The sequence below is a fragment of the Narcine bancroftii genome, chromosome 7 (genome assembly GCF_036971445.1).
Source record: "Narcine bancroftii isolate sNarBan1 chromosome 7, sNarBan1.hap1, whole genome shotgun sequence".
Classification (NCBI taxonomy): Eukaryota; Metazoa; Chordata; class Chondrichthyes; order Torpediniformes; family Narcinidae; genus Narcine; species Narcine bancroftii.
Window position 1 is genome coordinate 83,129,740 of NC_091475.1, and position 15,461 is coordinate 83,145,200.

General features: G+C 42.9%; 2 long non-coding RNA genes across 2 annotated transcripts in view; one reads left to right on the plus strand and one right to left on the minus strand.

Annotated features, from left to right (window-relative positions):
* LOC138739086 (uncharacterized) overlaps positions 1-9,548 on the minus strand; it is an 87,447-nt gene extending 77,899 nt beyond the window's left edge. Inside the window, exon 1 of the long non-coding RNA XR_011341990.1 lies at positions 9,432-9,548. This is a non-coding gene — a long non-coding RNA (uncharacterized lncRNA). The remainder of the gene's footprint in view (positions 1-9,431) is intronic.
* LOC138739085 (uncharacterized) overlaps positions 6,446-15,461 on the plus strand; it is a 28,055-nt gene continuing 19,039 nt past the window's right edge. Inside the window, exon 1 of the long non-coding RNA XR_011341989.1 lies at positions 6,446-6,565. This is a non-coding gene — a long non-coding RNA (uncharacterized lncRNA). The remainder of the gene's footprint in view (positions 6,566-15,461) is intronic.

Genomic DNA, 15,461 nt, shown 5'->3' on the forward strand with positions numbered 1-15,461 from the left:
TTCTGAGGAAAGGTAATTGACCCAAAACCCAAAACATTAATTATGTTTTTCATTGTCATATAAATGTAGAGTATTTCCAGCTATTTTTGTTTTCATTTTGGCAGACAATTAGTTTTGCTTTGGAATGAATGTATGGGAGATCATCTCAATGAAAAAATATGGGAGGCAGGTGTTGACTTCTGTAGCAAGTGTTAATTATTTAAACCAAGCAGAACATTTAAATAGTAAGAGCTTTGTCTATTCATGGACCATTGGAAGATCCCTGGAGTAACCTAAAAATATAAAATTCCACCAATGGCTCCTGGGAAATTTAACTTCAAGTTGTGGTCAGTGTGCTGTGTATCAAACAAAAGAAAAATACACATAGAAGCTGTGAGTGAGCTGAACCAACCAACTGACTTTACTGGAACTGTCCAAGAGCTTATCAGCACCACTCCCATGATCCTTTGTGTTCCCCCCACCCCTCCCCCCCAAAAAAACCAAGGACCATTGTGATGTCAGTCCAGTGCGAGCCTGGTTCGCTTGCAGATCGGTGCAGCCCTCTACAAAGTAATGATATAACGTGTACAATTGGCACACCTCCATTATAGTGCCAGCAACCCATGTTCAAATCCGTCGCTGTCTATAAGGAGTTTGTATGATCTCCCTGTGTCTACAAGGGTTTTCCTCCCATGTTCCTCCCGGGGTTGTTGGGGAATTGGGTGACACCACTCTTATGGGTTGGAAGGGCATTCTACCATGCTGTATTGTGTGTAAAAAAAAAAACAAAGAAGGACTTTGGGGTGTGTCTACAGCTCTCTGAAAGTGACAACATGTAGATGGGAAGTGATGTGTATAATCAGATATATACTACTATCAGGTGATTTAATGGTTAGATATACAATTAAACCCACAGTTTAGAGGTTTGCTGTGTGCAGCCTCTAAATTTGTGGGTATGTTTATAATATCTAAGCATTATATCACCATTCTCACAGTCTTGAGTTTATACACAATATATAACTTCCAAACTGTGAGTACGGTAGTATGAAGGTGAAATAACTAAACTATCAACTGCATGAAATAAGTTCAAACGACAGCTGGGGAATTTAACCAAGTCATTAAGTGAAGGGGCATTGGGATGCATGTCCAGTGCTTACTGAAAGTAGTGATATGGTTGGATAGAGTACTACTAAAAACCATTTTGTGAGCTTGCCTTCAAAGGTTGAGGCATTAATGGTTGGGATGCCATGTGGTAACTGTAAAGAACACTGACTAGGGATTATTGTGTACAGTTTCAGTCACCACATCACAGGCAGGATGTGTAGAGTGTGCAGCATAAATTCACCAAGATATCACTGGGAGTGGAGGGCTGTAGTTATAATGAGAGATTTGTCAGTTTAGATTTATTCACAGCAGAACCTCGGAGGCTGATGGGTGATTTTTTTTAGAGGTCTGTAAGGTTTTGAGGGGCATAAATAGGATAGATATTCAGAGTCTTTTTCACAGGGGAACTTTAGGACTATAAGACAAAGGATTAAGGTGTGGGAAGAAAGAAAATTAAAGTAGATCTATGAGGCAAGTTTTTAAATACAAAAGTCGTTGGATATCTGCCAAATGAGGTTGCAGTGGCAGGTACAATAACAATGATTAAAAGGCAAATGGACAGGTAATTAGATAGGTAAGGCATGGAGGGATATGGGTTCAGTGTGGGATTAGCATAGATGGTAAGCATGGACAAGGTGAGCCACATGTGCCCTTTTCGGTGTTGCACCACTCGAAGGCTCTTTGAAATCTGGGGTTAAAATTCTTCACGTTATCAGTAACTATGAAATTACCACATTATTGCAAACACTCATCTGATTCCCTAGTGTCCTACAAAAGGAGGAATCTGCAAACATCACCCAGTCTGGACTATGTCATATCCAGCCATGTGGTTGACTTTTTACCATAATTTGGATGTCATGTCTGGCACAGACACATGGGATGAAGGGCCTTTCCTCCATTGTCGTGTTCTATTGTTATGAGCCCAGAGGGCCCCAAAACCCAGCAGCAATAGATATTCACCAAGACAAATGGTTACTTAAACAAAAGTTCATTTTAATTATCTTTAAACATGAAAACAGAATCAAATTTAACTTATTACTATTGACTTAACTAATCTAATTTAACCCCCTTCTAATTCTAAGCGCACGTGTGTATAATGTGTGTGTAAGTTCAGAAAAGTTTTTTGGTTCACAGTCCAATCTCACTTCTCATTCCTCCAAGTTTACTAGTTGCAGGAAATTCTTATACTGTGCACAGAATTTAGCATTTATAAAGTTTACCAGGCTTTGGTGCTCGAAAGGTAAATGATTACCGCTCAGGAAGGTTCTTGTCAGTTTTCAGATTTGTTGTTCCAGGACATCCACAACTGATTCCTTTTTAATCAGCCACTTCAGTGTCTTGCTGACGAAACTTGCCCCCTCAGGGTTCTCCAGATAATAACCTCTTTCTTTCAGGTCACCACAGAGTTCTTTTTTGTTTCTCTTATTTCAAGTGAAACATTAGACAGCCAGTCCTCTCCTCTTGCACAAACCACAAGGGCTTTGACTAGGCTGAACTAAGGGATTTTCCAATTGGGATTTTCCACAAGCTTTCCAGCTTGTCCTGTTCCAGTCCCAGTTGCTGCTGCTGGTTGTAAAACTGATCTCTGAGTCTCTCTCTCTCTCACACACACACACACACAGAAAAAAGCCTGTTTGACTCTCTCTGCTTGCAAAACTACATGACCCACTTAGAACAGCAAGTACCCCTCCAGACTGTCTGTTGCTCCAGCAAGCTCTTTCATCTGTTGCTTTTTTGTAAACAACAATCCATTATCGAAGTCTCCTGGGCACTCTCCAAAGATATTGCAAAAGCTTTGAGGCCCCAACATGTCTAGCATTAGCAGAGCTCTAGAATTTTAAATAAGATCTGTTTTAAAGTGTTTGTATGTGACCTACTCTAACAAACTTTGCCCCAATTTATCTCCCAAAAATATATCTATATTCTGTCACACTCTGTTCTATAGTTCAGAGATAACTAAGAATGGTCAATACATGTCAACAGAGGCAGAGACATCCACGTCCTGCAAATGAATAAATTTTCAAGAGTGTAAAACACAGAATGCTGGAGAAACTCAGCAGGTCAGAGTGTCCTTTATGTAGCAAAGGCAGAGATGCATAACTGACGTTTCGGGCTTGAGCCTGTTTCATCTTGTATTCATAGTGTGAGTTCTTAAGACAACACATGATGAAGGAAAAGGTTCTTTACTTAAAAATTGATATGAACAGCACCATGAGGCTGCAAGTCTCCATGATAGATCTGCATACTGTGTGTCTCCTGCTCTGTGTCAGCCCCTGGTGGCAGCCAAGTCTAATCAATGAGTAAGGCATTGCTAGTTTCCTTGCATGATCACAATTATTATAGAGGACTTCATCAGATTACCACTCAGCTTAGTTTTACTTCAACAGTAAATTTCTAACATATGCGGAAAAGGAATTTGCTTGGTTATTTAAATAAGGCATTGTTAAATCATAATATAGTAAAACTACATCAAGAACTGGTGGTACCAAACTAGAAGATTTTCTGGACTGTTATTTTGTTTCTACTCCAACACACTTCTAAACCATGTTTTTTTTTAAAGATGTTTCATAGACACAAGTCAGGTAAGTTTAAAGGGAGGACAGCAAACAGAATCAGGCAAGCTCAAAAGGAGCATCAGAAATGAACTGATGGAGAGAGTGGGCACCAGACTCACTGCCAAGTTGATGGGGAATGTGGAAACTTGAGCCCTGGTGAGTTGATGGAGACCATAGCAAACATCACCTGGTGAGCCAGATGCCAAATCATCAGTATTTCTAAACTTCGGTGCAGAGTAATGTGGTGATCCATCTTCCAGCAGCAGATGTTAAGGGTGACTTTCCCATACCCAAATAATGTCACCATCTGTGGCCACAACCAGCAGGACCACGATGCAAACCTGGAGAAATTTATCCGACGGCCGAGGAGCTGAACCTCACTTACAATAAAGAGAAGTGCACGTTCAGCACCACCAGCCTCACCATCCTGGGGTACGGTGTCAACGGGCCGGATCCAGAACGGATGCGCCCATTAATGGAGCTGCCCCTTCTCCACACACTCAAGGCCCCCCACAGAAGCCTTGGCCTTTTCTCCTATTACTCACAGTGGGTTCCTCACTTCTCGGACAAGGTCCGCCCACTGGCCCAGGCCACAACATTTCCTCTTCCACCCGAGGCGCAGGCAGGATTCATGCGCATCAGGCAGGATATCGCAAATGCCACGATGCATGTGTGGATGAAGACTCCCCCTTCCAGGTGGAGAGCGATGCCTCCAACATGGCCCTCGCTGCTACCCTTAACCAGAAGGGATGACCCGTCGCCTTCTTCTCCAGGACACTCCACAGTTCCAAGCTAGGGCACTCGGCCATTGAAAAGGAGGCCCAGGCAATCGTGGAAGCTGTCCGCTACTGGCACCACTACCACTGGCAGAAGATTCACCCTCCTCACCGACCAGTGTGCAGTGGCCTTCATGTTCAACACCACCCACAAAGGCAAGATCAAGAACGATAAGATCTTGTGCTGGAGAGTCGAGCTGGCAATGTACAGCTCTGACATCGAATACCGACTGGGTAAGTTTAACAACTCCCCCGACACCCTCTCCCAGACTTGCACGTCACTCCACGATGAACAGCTGCAGGCCCTGCACGAGTCCCTCTGCCACCTGGATGTCACCCGTTTATGCCACTTTATCAAGTCCCGAAACCTCCCGTACACCATAAGGGATGACAGGATCATGACTGAGGCATGTTTGGTCTGTGCGGAATGCAAACTCCACTTCTTCTGCTCACCCCAGACCCACGTAGTAAATGCCACTTGGCCCCTTGAGCACCTCAGCATAGACTTCAAGGGCCCCCTGCCTTCCACGAATCAGAATGTCTATTTCCTCGTGGTCATAGATGAGTACTTCCGCTTCCCTTTCACCATCCCATACCCAGACACCTCCACAGCCACCGTCATCAGGGCACTGACGCAGATGGTCACCATGTTCGGCTATCCCGCATTCATCCACAGTGACAGGGGTTTAGTTTCATGAGTGAGGAATTGCACCAGTACCTGACAGCAAGAGTGGAGCATGAAAACAAGGTAATCTGGAAGGCAGTCCTTCTGGCCCTTAAGTCTAAGGAGTAGTCCATAGAGTATTGGCAGGACACCCTCCCCGAGGTGCTCCATGTCATCAGGTCAATCCTGTGCACAGCTACCAATGAGACCCCTCACGAATGCCTGTTTCTATTCCCCAGAAAATCAGTGGCAGGAACATCACTCCCAGCATGGTTCGCGTACCCGGGACCAGTGCTCCTGCATAGACACGTGCAGGCTCACAAAGCCGAACCCCTGGTCAAACAGGTTTTCCTGTTACACACAAACCATAACTATGCCTACATTATGTTCAGCAGTGGCACGGAGGACACCGTCTCAACCAGGGACCTGGCATCAGTACCCATCCAACGCCTCACACAAACTTCAACTCTGGCTACCCCAGCCACCCAACCACACTGCACCATGCCAGCTGCTCCAGCCCCCACCCCCACCCGCCCGACTAGCCCCCACACAACCTTTGACCAGGAACCAACCCTGCGATGATCGCAGAGATTCCGATGGCCGCCGGACCATCTAAACTTGTAAGTAATGTACATATGTTTGGGGCTTTGTGGAACCTAGAATGTAACCTCCCCACCCCCCCCCACCCCCCCACCCCCCCCCACCCCTGGGACAATTTTAAAGATGTGGGTGAATGTGGTGATACACCACTAGCCTACTTGCAGGGGTCAACCTGTGTACCTGCAGGAAGAGCACAGGAGGACAAGGCAACACCTGGCCAGCTGTCAATCAGCTAACCTGAATGGACCAAGCCCCACCTGGTCGGCTGCCAATCACCCTCTGGGATATAAGCTACATCCGGCCCCTCGAGGTCAGCCTCAGAGCCAGCACAGCCACTCTCACAGCCACTGTGAAAGTTTGGTGGAATAAAGCCTGTTGAACAGACTTTATATTTTGTGTCTGCTTTTCTGCTTGATGGTGCATCACAAGTATTGTTGGGGTCTATGGTAAAATCCCCATTATCTGGCACCTAAAGGATCACGGGTGTAGGATATGAAGATTTTCTGGTTGACTGACACTTACTCTTCCGATGCCTAATTAAGAAACCCGCATTAAGAATACGCCATTTAAAAGACAAAGACAGTGCAAAGTGTAAAGTAATTGGAAAAAAATAGAATTATAGTCTTTAATTATGTAAAGTTCACTTTAATCAGCTAATCCTTGTAATTCATGAAATTTAAATTTGAACCGGGTCACGCTGGTTGCGCTAGCCGCCACGCTAACTGTGCCGTCATCATAATTAACCCCCCTCCCCTCGTGCTGACAACCCGGCTGATCTCCACAACCAGTGTCCCGGTCAGACCTTTGGTGCTACCTGACTCACCTCCATTCAAGTGTTCTGGTCAGGCCCTCAGTGCAACCCGATTCGCCACCATGCCATTGTCCAGGTTAGCCCTCGGCACTCCTTCCTGCTCTGACAACCCAACTCACCTCCACGCAGTGTCCCAGTCAGGCACTCAGCACACCTTCCTTTAAATTCGAACCCCAGTCACAGGCACTGTAACAGTGTGGAACTGTGCCGCCATCATAATTAACCTCCCCCCTGTTGTGAATGAGGACACTGGTTTGGTAGGTCTCAAAGGCAAGGACTCTGGACACACAAATTTGGTAGGGAAGGGTTTTATTTACAGAAGGCAACTGTGGGAAATGGAAACAGATACAGCGTGAGCACACACAGCTTACAGCAGCCATGGGAAAGTAATAGCGGACAATTAATAACGAATGTAGGGAAAATAGCATGGTAACAAAATACATGCGTGCGCACACACACAATGAACTGGAACATACAATGATTAAGGAAAACTCACTACGATGCCCCATCCCCCCTTGACTCGGTGTGGGCCTGGCTCTATGCTACAAGGGATATGAATTAAATGCTCCCACCTCTTTAACAGTGCACACCTTACCAACAGCTTCTCCAGCGCCCATGCACATTTCTAGGGAATGAAGCAAGGTGGCCCCAAGCTGTCAAAGAGAGATAACAAAGAACACATGGCACCTTTATCATGACCATTATCCAGCCCAGGTCATTAGCAGGAAAGGTTAATCCAATTACAACAGCCAATGGCTCAAGGCCAAGAACAGGCAGGCTGGAGAGTCCAGTCTAGGCAATTTACATCGTACCAACAAGCAAGGTGCGCACTAATGGGTGGGGCGAAACCAAACCTTGATTGGCAGCTGGTGTATTCTCCAACTAGGTGGTGGCAGTGCTGTCACATGACAGCCAGAACCCTTCCCAATATAGCCACTTCCCCAAATTCTGCAGATAAAGCCATAGCAATGTACTAAATAATATAAATATATCTATATATATATATATACTTATTAGGCAAGGATAGGGAGACATTTTGGCAGAGCCACCCCATTGGTGAGCAGTACTGGTCAGCTCTTCATCCTGGGCACTGCCCTTTTATTGAAACTTTGCTCAAACAGTTGCTGTGGGCAGGGCACGACTGGGGAGCTCACTGCCTGAATGTTTGCTCCCCAACTTCACCAAGGGCTTGTGTATTGCTTCGGAGAACCTTTACTTTTACAATGTTAAACTTTTATTTGAAATTTTATTTATTTTTAAATGTATTTATTTATTAATTTTCTCCACATTTTTGGCAGTTGATTGAGTGCCAGATAATGGGGATTTTTATTGTATATCTCTGTGTGGATGCTTGAGTTATGATGTTGATGTTCCATTGATCATTTGGTCCAAAACCAAGTGAATCAAGAACTGTCATTTACAATTGGTGATAAAAATTGAAAGACATTTTTTTAACCATAACCATATAACCACTTACAGCACAGAACAGGCCAGTTCGGCCCTACTAGTCCATGCCGTAACAAATTCCCACCCTCCTAGTCCCACTGACCAGCACCCGGTCCATACCCCTCTAGTCCCCTCCTATCCATGTAATGATCCAATCTATCCTTAAATGTAACCAATGATCCCGCCTCAACCACGTCTGCCGGAAGCTCATTCCACATCCCCACCACCCTCTGCGTAAAGAAATTTCCCCTCATGTTCCCCTTATAATTTTCCCCCTTCAATCTTAAACCATGCCCTCTAGTTTGAATCTCCCCCACTCTTAATTGAAAAAGCCTATCCCAATTTACTCTGTCTGTCCCTTTTAAAATCTTAAACACCTCTCTCAAGTCCCCTCTCAATCTTCTACGCTCCAGAGAAAAAAGCCCTAGTCTGCACAACCTTTCCCTGTAACTCAAACCTTAGGGTCTTAAATGATAAATTCTCAAGGATCTTAATAGGTTTACATTTTAATTTGCATACACAGCACAGTAACATGAGCTCACGTCACCTAGATACACCCACATGACTAACTAACCCATGAATTTGGAATGCAGAGGGAGGCCGGGGAACCTCTCATGGACGTGGGGAGGACGTACAGACAGAGGCAGATTTGGACCTGGGATGCTGATGCTGTATCTGCTACGTCAATTTATTGAATATTATAGTCTGGAAAAACAACCAACTGAAAAACCTCACAAAGATAAGCGTATACAGAGCCGTTGTCATACCCACACTCCTGTTCGGCTCCGAATCATGGGTCCTCTACCGGCACCACCTACGGCTCCTAGAACGCTTCCACCAGCGTTGTCTCCGCTCCATCCTCAACATCCATTGGAGCGCTCACACCCCTAACGTCGAGGTACTCGAGATGGCAGAGGTCGACAGCATCGAGTCCACGCTGCTGAAGATCCAGCTGCGCTGGATGGGTCACGTCTCCAGAATGGAGGACCATCGCCTTCCCAAGATCGTATTATATGGCGAGCTCTCCACTGGCCACCGTGACAGAGGTGCACCAAAGAAAAGGTACAAGGACTGCCTAAAGAAATCTCTTGGTGCCTGCCACATTGACCACCGCCAGTGGGCTGATAACGCCTCAAACCGTGCATCTTGGCGCCTCACAGTTTGGCGGGCAGCAGCCTCCTTTGAAGAAGACTGCAGAGCCCACCTCACTGACAAAAGGCAAAGGAGGAAAAACCCAACACCCAACCCCAACCAACCAATTTTCCCTTGCAACCGCTGCAATCGTGTCTGCCTGTCCCGCATCGGACTGGTCAGCCACAAACGAGCCTGCAGCTGACGTGGACTTTTTACCCCCTCCATAAATCTTCGTCCGCGAAGCCAAGCCAAAGAAGAAAAAAATAGTTTGCATTTAAATAGGAAATGCATTGCAGTAAAAAAATACATCAGCTATTAAGAATCAATGGACAAAAAAGTTGACAATCGAATTGCATACCAACCATTCCTGCTGACTGCCTCCCTGAGCTTCTTTGCTGACTGAAGGTGACTTAAAATAGATGCCAGTATGTTGATTTGATTGCACAATTGATGTGAAGTCACAATATTTCATGCTCCAAAATCCTCTGCGAGAAAAAAAATCGGTCATAGCATTTGCTTTAAAAATGGGAAGCAAGTCAGTGAGCCAGAGAGCCGCGCTGCATTATTTATAAATCATTGGCCGTGATTGGTTGTTTTACTAACTTCATTCACATCGTAGAAACATTATCAAAGATCTACCTGGCAATTCAATACCATTGTTGCTGGTCAGGCAACAGTTGTGGAAAGAGAAACAGAGTTAATATTTCAGGTAGGATGTTGGTGATCCATCAATCTCAGAAGATGCAGGGATTATTATTTGACATGCTTAAAATATTAGACGGATTTTATTCAGTATTTCAAGAGAAGTGTTTTCTCAGAGGAATGGTATCCAGAATAGAGCCAATTTCTAGCTTCTGGAGTTTATTAATTTTCAATTTAGTGCCGTTGGTGATGGTGGAAATATCAGTTCATTAAAATACAAGTCTTCCTTTACACCAAAGCTACTGACCAGAAGGCCAAAAGTAAACGAGATTACAGCTAAGAAAACAGATGTAGCAGCAACGGGAGAGATGAAGAGAGGTGAGAGAGAGAGATGGCCTTACATCAGGAACCATGATCCTGGCAGCGCAACTTTATGATATGCAAGATATTTGTTTTGTGCGCAACATAGGTTTCCACAGAAGCAACACCAAATGAATATCTGGAACAATAATAAATGCAGCCAGCGTAAGAGGCAGAAAACCCTTTCCCATATAATTATTATCGTTCACTTGAGTGTTCACATCATCTTAATCTTAAAATTGGCCGAATTCACTAGAAACACGTCAAGGATTGAATTATACGGTCAGGCCGCTTACACTTGGTTTGTGATTCCATTGAGATCAAAGGTTGCAGGTATTATTTATGACATGCTTAAAACAATAGAGATATTTAGCAGTTCCAGTGAAGTATTAAACACAGAGACAATTAGTTTAATTTTCATAGAATATATTTTATGATGTATTTCCTTATGGCATAAAAGGTGGCCGTTTGGTCTTTTGTATCTATGTTGATCCACAGAGAAATCCCATTTCCAACTAATTCCTCTTGCATTAGTTCTGGTTTCCTCTGTCTATTTGCTGAATATTTCTAGTATTTTCTACTTTTATTTTCAATTGTTAGCAGGCTCAGAATTTTGCTTGAGCACCAAGGAGCCCATACTTCTAGATTTATTTGCATCATGGATATTGATGCAGTGAAGTCATTGTTAGAATTCAATTCTTTAGATATTTGCAAGTCCAGCATTTTCTTGAATCACAAGTTTCTAATTACCCAAGAGAGTCAGAACCAAATTTTTTAAATGAGTATTTTTTTTTAGCTTAATGCCTTCTCATAAAGTTTTAATATATATTATTTACAAGAAATGTTTATGCTTAAATCAGACTTCATTAGTTATAATCAAAAATGCTTGGGAAAAGAATTTAAATCTGACTATATCAGCTATGGATTTGGATACGATTCTTGTTGGTTAATAGTTCTTTGTTACATACTCAACATTGTCTATTATAATTCAAAGTGGTTCATACAGCACATTTGTCTAAGGCTAAATTGTCTCGCTTTTATTCCAATATGACTCCCTGGTGTGACAGATGTAAGGGTGGAGAAGCGTCATTAACTCCTATGTTCTGGAGTTGTCCTAGTCTAGAAAAATACTTTATCAAAAATTTTCAATATAGATTTAACACTGAATCCTTTGGTGGCCCTCTTCGGCACAATGGGAGAGAATGATTCTTTATCTCTGGTTCAGAGTCACACTATTTCTATTGCCTCTTTTGCCGAGCGTACGATTTTACTTAAATGGAAGGATGCTGCCCCACCTACTCATGATCAGTGGTTGTGTGACCTCATGTCCCATTTGAATAAGGAAAAGATTCATTATTCAATTAATAATTCAAAAACAGGTTTCCAGAAGTTATGGGGGTCATTTATGACTCATTATCTTACTTTATAATTTTAACTCCAATATAATTAAATTGTTTGACTTGTATTTTTTCCACATTCCTTATATTATTTTTTTTTAAAACCTTGATTTTTCTTTTAATATCAGTAATATATATTATATGGTAATGCGGTTAGGTAAGGGGTTTGAGTTTTTCTCCTTTACTATTTTCTGGGTTTTTTTTGTATTATTAGAGGGTTTTTTTAATGTATATACTATTCAGAATATGAATTATGGATATGATTTACAATTTATATATGTTAGTGATATACAGAATATTTTAATTAGTTTATGTAACTGTCCATACTATCTTATTGAATTGCTCCCTTTTTGTTTGTATAAGTTCTTTATTAAAATCAATTAAAACATTTTTTAAAAGAAAGAACTGATTTACCTTGCAAAGTCAATCATATGCTGTTTATACTTTGAAGGTATATCAAATTTATGGTACGAATGTACACAAAGAACAGCTGTAATGCATGCACTTGTTGCTTCAGAGAATGACATAAGTTTGGTCACAAGATAAAAGAGGAAGGAAGAGTGTATCAAAGAATAGCTTGGCAATAACTTAAGTTCCTCATTTTTACTGTGGTGAAACTTTTAAAATTAACTTTCAAGTCGAAGTTCCAGTCATATTATTTGAAATTCCTTTTAATTCAATTTATTAACCTGCTGTCTCATAATCTATCTACCATTACCTTTTTTAAATTTATTGAGACTTTGTTAAAATGATAATGTCCTTATCAATTTTAGCATGAATTCCAACAGTATAATTATGACAAGATTGAAAAAGGTACATGCATTTTGTTGTTCATTGTAAATTCCAGGAAAGTGTTGTTAAATTAAATATTTGTGATATTCTGAAAATACAATAATATGATTGCCAATGCCCCCATTTTTGTATGGAATGTATATTGATGATTTAGATTATGGATTGAATGCTTTTGTGGCTAAATTTGCAGATGACACCAATTGTATTGGGAAGGGTTGTGGCTGTCATGTGACAGCACTGTCCCCTACCTAATCAGAGGGCACACCAGCTTCCAATCAAGGGTTGGTTCTGCCCCACCCATTAGTGCATACCTTGCTGTTGTCTCCTGGAATGGACTCTCTAGCCTGCCTGCGCTTGGCCCCATTGACTGTTGCAATTAGATTAACCCTCGTGGCCCTGAGCCATTGATCCAGTGCTAATGACCTGGGCTGGACCTTCTAGCACTATAAAGGTGCCGTGTGTTTTTCGATCTCTCTCTTTGCCAGCTTGGGAGTCACTCCAGGCCTAGAAATGTGGAAGGGTGCTGGAGGAACTGTTGATAAGATGTGCACTGTTAAAAGGATTGGGAGTGTTTAATTAGTGTCCTTTGTAGCACAGAGCCGTGCCTGCACTGAGTCAAGGGGTGTTGGGGCATTGTAGTGATTTTCCCTTGATCATTGTATGCACCAGTTCAGTGTGTATGTGTGTTTTATTCCCACATTTGTTATTAATTGTCCACTTTTACTTTCCCACACTTATCTTTCTACAAAAACTGTGTTCAGAGCCCTTGTCCTTGAGATCTACCAAACCTGTTTCTTCACTCACAACACCAAGATAGGTGGTGAAGTAGGAAGTGTTGAAGAAAGTGAAAGGTTGCAGAGAGCAGGCAAAGAAATGGTAGATGAGAAGCAATGCTGAGAAATGTACATTTTGGAACAGGAAATAAACAGGCTGATTATTATTTGATGGGGAGAAAATTCAAAATTCAAAAGTGCAAAGGGACTTGGGGGTCCTCATACAAGGTAACCTAAAGGTTAACCACCAGGTTGGATCGGCAGTAAAGAAAGCAAATGCTATGTTGGCATTCATTTCAAGACAAATAGTGCACAAGAGTAAAGAGGTGTCTATGGGGCACTGAGACTTCATTTGGAGTACTGTGTGCAGATATGAGCCCCTTATCTTAGATGGGATGTAATGATGTTGGAGAGAATACAGAGATGATTTATGAGAATGATTCCTGGAATGCAAGAGCTAGCATATGAGGTGTGTTTATCAGCTCTTGGACTGAACTAATTAGAATATCGAAGAATGAGAGAGGATCTCATAGAAACATTTCAAATCCTGCAAGGATTGGAGAGAGTAGATGTGAATAAGATGTTTCCCTTGGTGGGTGAATCGGGTACAGAATTAGAATTAGAGGGCACCCATTTAAAACCGAGATGAGGAGAAATTTCTTTAGCCAGAGTGCTGTGGATTTGTGGAATTTGTTGCCACATACAGATGTGGAGGCCCAATCATTTGGGAGTTTGAGGAAAATGATAGGCATCTAAATTGTCAGGGTAGTAAGGGATATGGGGAAAAGGCTGGAATTTGGAACTAGATGTAAGAACGGTTTAGCTCGGTGGATTTACGGACCAGACTCGATGGGCCAAATGGCCTACTTCTATTCCTTTATCTTGTGAAATTACTTTTCAAAGTCTTTCTGATCTGAATGATCCCTTTGCAGAGTGCCATCATTTATGATGCCACAATTGTGAATAATAGCTTGTTTAACGCAGCTTTTATGTTTGCCCCGATACTTCAAAAGATGATCAGGCAATTGAAATACTATTAAGCACCTATTTTGCATTTTGCAATACTTTACAAATGAATTTTAAATTTAAATTTAGACCATTTCAGCACATGTGTCAATGCCATCCAATTTATATCCAGTTAACCGGCACTGTTTCAAACAGTGGGAGAAAACTGGAGCCCCCGGGGAAAACCCAAGCAGCCTTGGGGAGAATGTACAAACTCCATGCAGACAGCGTGGGATTCGAACTGTGGTCCCAATTTCTGGCACTGTGAAGGTGTTGGAATTAACAAATTATTGCAACCTTCATACTTAAAATAAGTAAACACGAAATTAAATGAATTGTTATAATATTGGTGAATTATTATAATAATATAATTGGAGTATGGTTATTCTAAATCATCAGAATGAAATTAACAGTACAATATAGTTCTATCTTCTTTGGCTTGGCTTCACGGACGAAGATTTATGGAGGGGGTAAAAGTCCACGTCAGCTGCAGGCTCGTTTGTGGCTGACAAGTCCGATGCGGGACAGGCAGACACGGTTGCAGCGGCTGCAGGGGAAAATTGGTTGGTTGGGGTTGGGTGTTGGGTTTTTCCTCCTTTGCCTTTTGTCAGTGAGGTGGGCTCTGCGGTCTTCTTCAAAGGAGGTTGCTGCCCGCCAAACTGTGAGGCGCCAAGATGCACGGTTTGAGGCGATATCAGCCCACTGGTGGTGGTCAATGTGGCAGGCACCAAGAGATTTCTTTAGGCAGTCCTTGTACCTTTTCTTTGGTGCACCTCTGTCACGGTGGCCAGTGGAGAGCTCGCCATATAACACGATCTTGGGAAGGCGATGGTCCTCCATTCTGGAGACGTGACCCACCCAGCGCAGCTGGATCTTCAGCAGTGTGGACTCGATGCTGTCGACCTCTGCCATCTCGAGTACTTCGACGTTAGGGATGAAAGCGCTCCAATAGATGTTGAGGTTGGAGCGGAGACAACGCTGGTGGAAGTGTTCTAGGAGCTGTAGGTGATGCCGGTAGAGGACCCATGATTCGGAGCCGAACAGGAGTGTGGGTATGACAACGGCTCTGTATACGCTTATCTTTGTGAGGTTTTTCAGTTGGTTGTTTTTCCAAACTCTTTTGTGTAGTCTTCCAAAGGCGCTATTTGCCTTGGCGAGTCTGTTGTCTATCTCATTGTCGATCCTTGCATCTGATGAAATGATGCAGCCGAGATAGGTAAACTGGTTGACCGTTTTGAGTTTTGTGTGCCCGATGGAGATGTGGGGGGGGCTGGTAGTCATGGTGGGGAGCTGGCTGATGGAGGACCTCAGTTTTCTTCAGGCTGACTTCCAGGCCAAACATTTTGGCAGTTTCCGCAAAGCAGGACGTCAAGCGCTGAAGAGCTGGCTCTGAATGGGCAACTAAAGCGGCATCGTCTGCAAA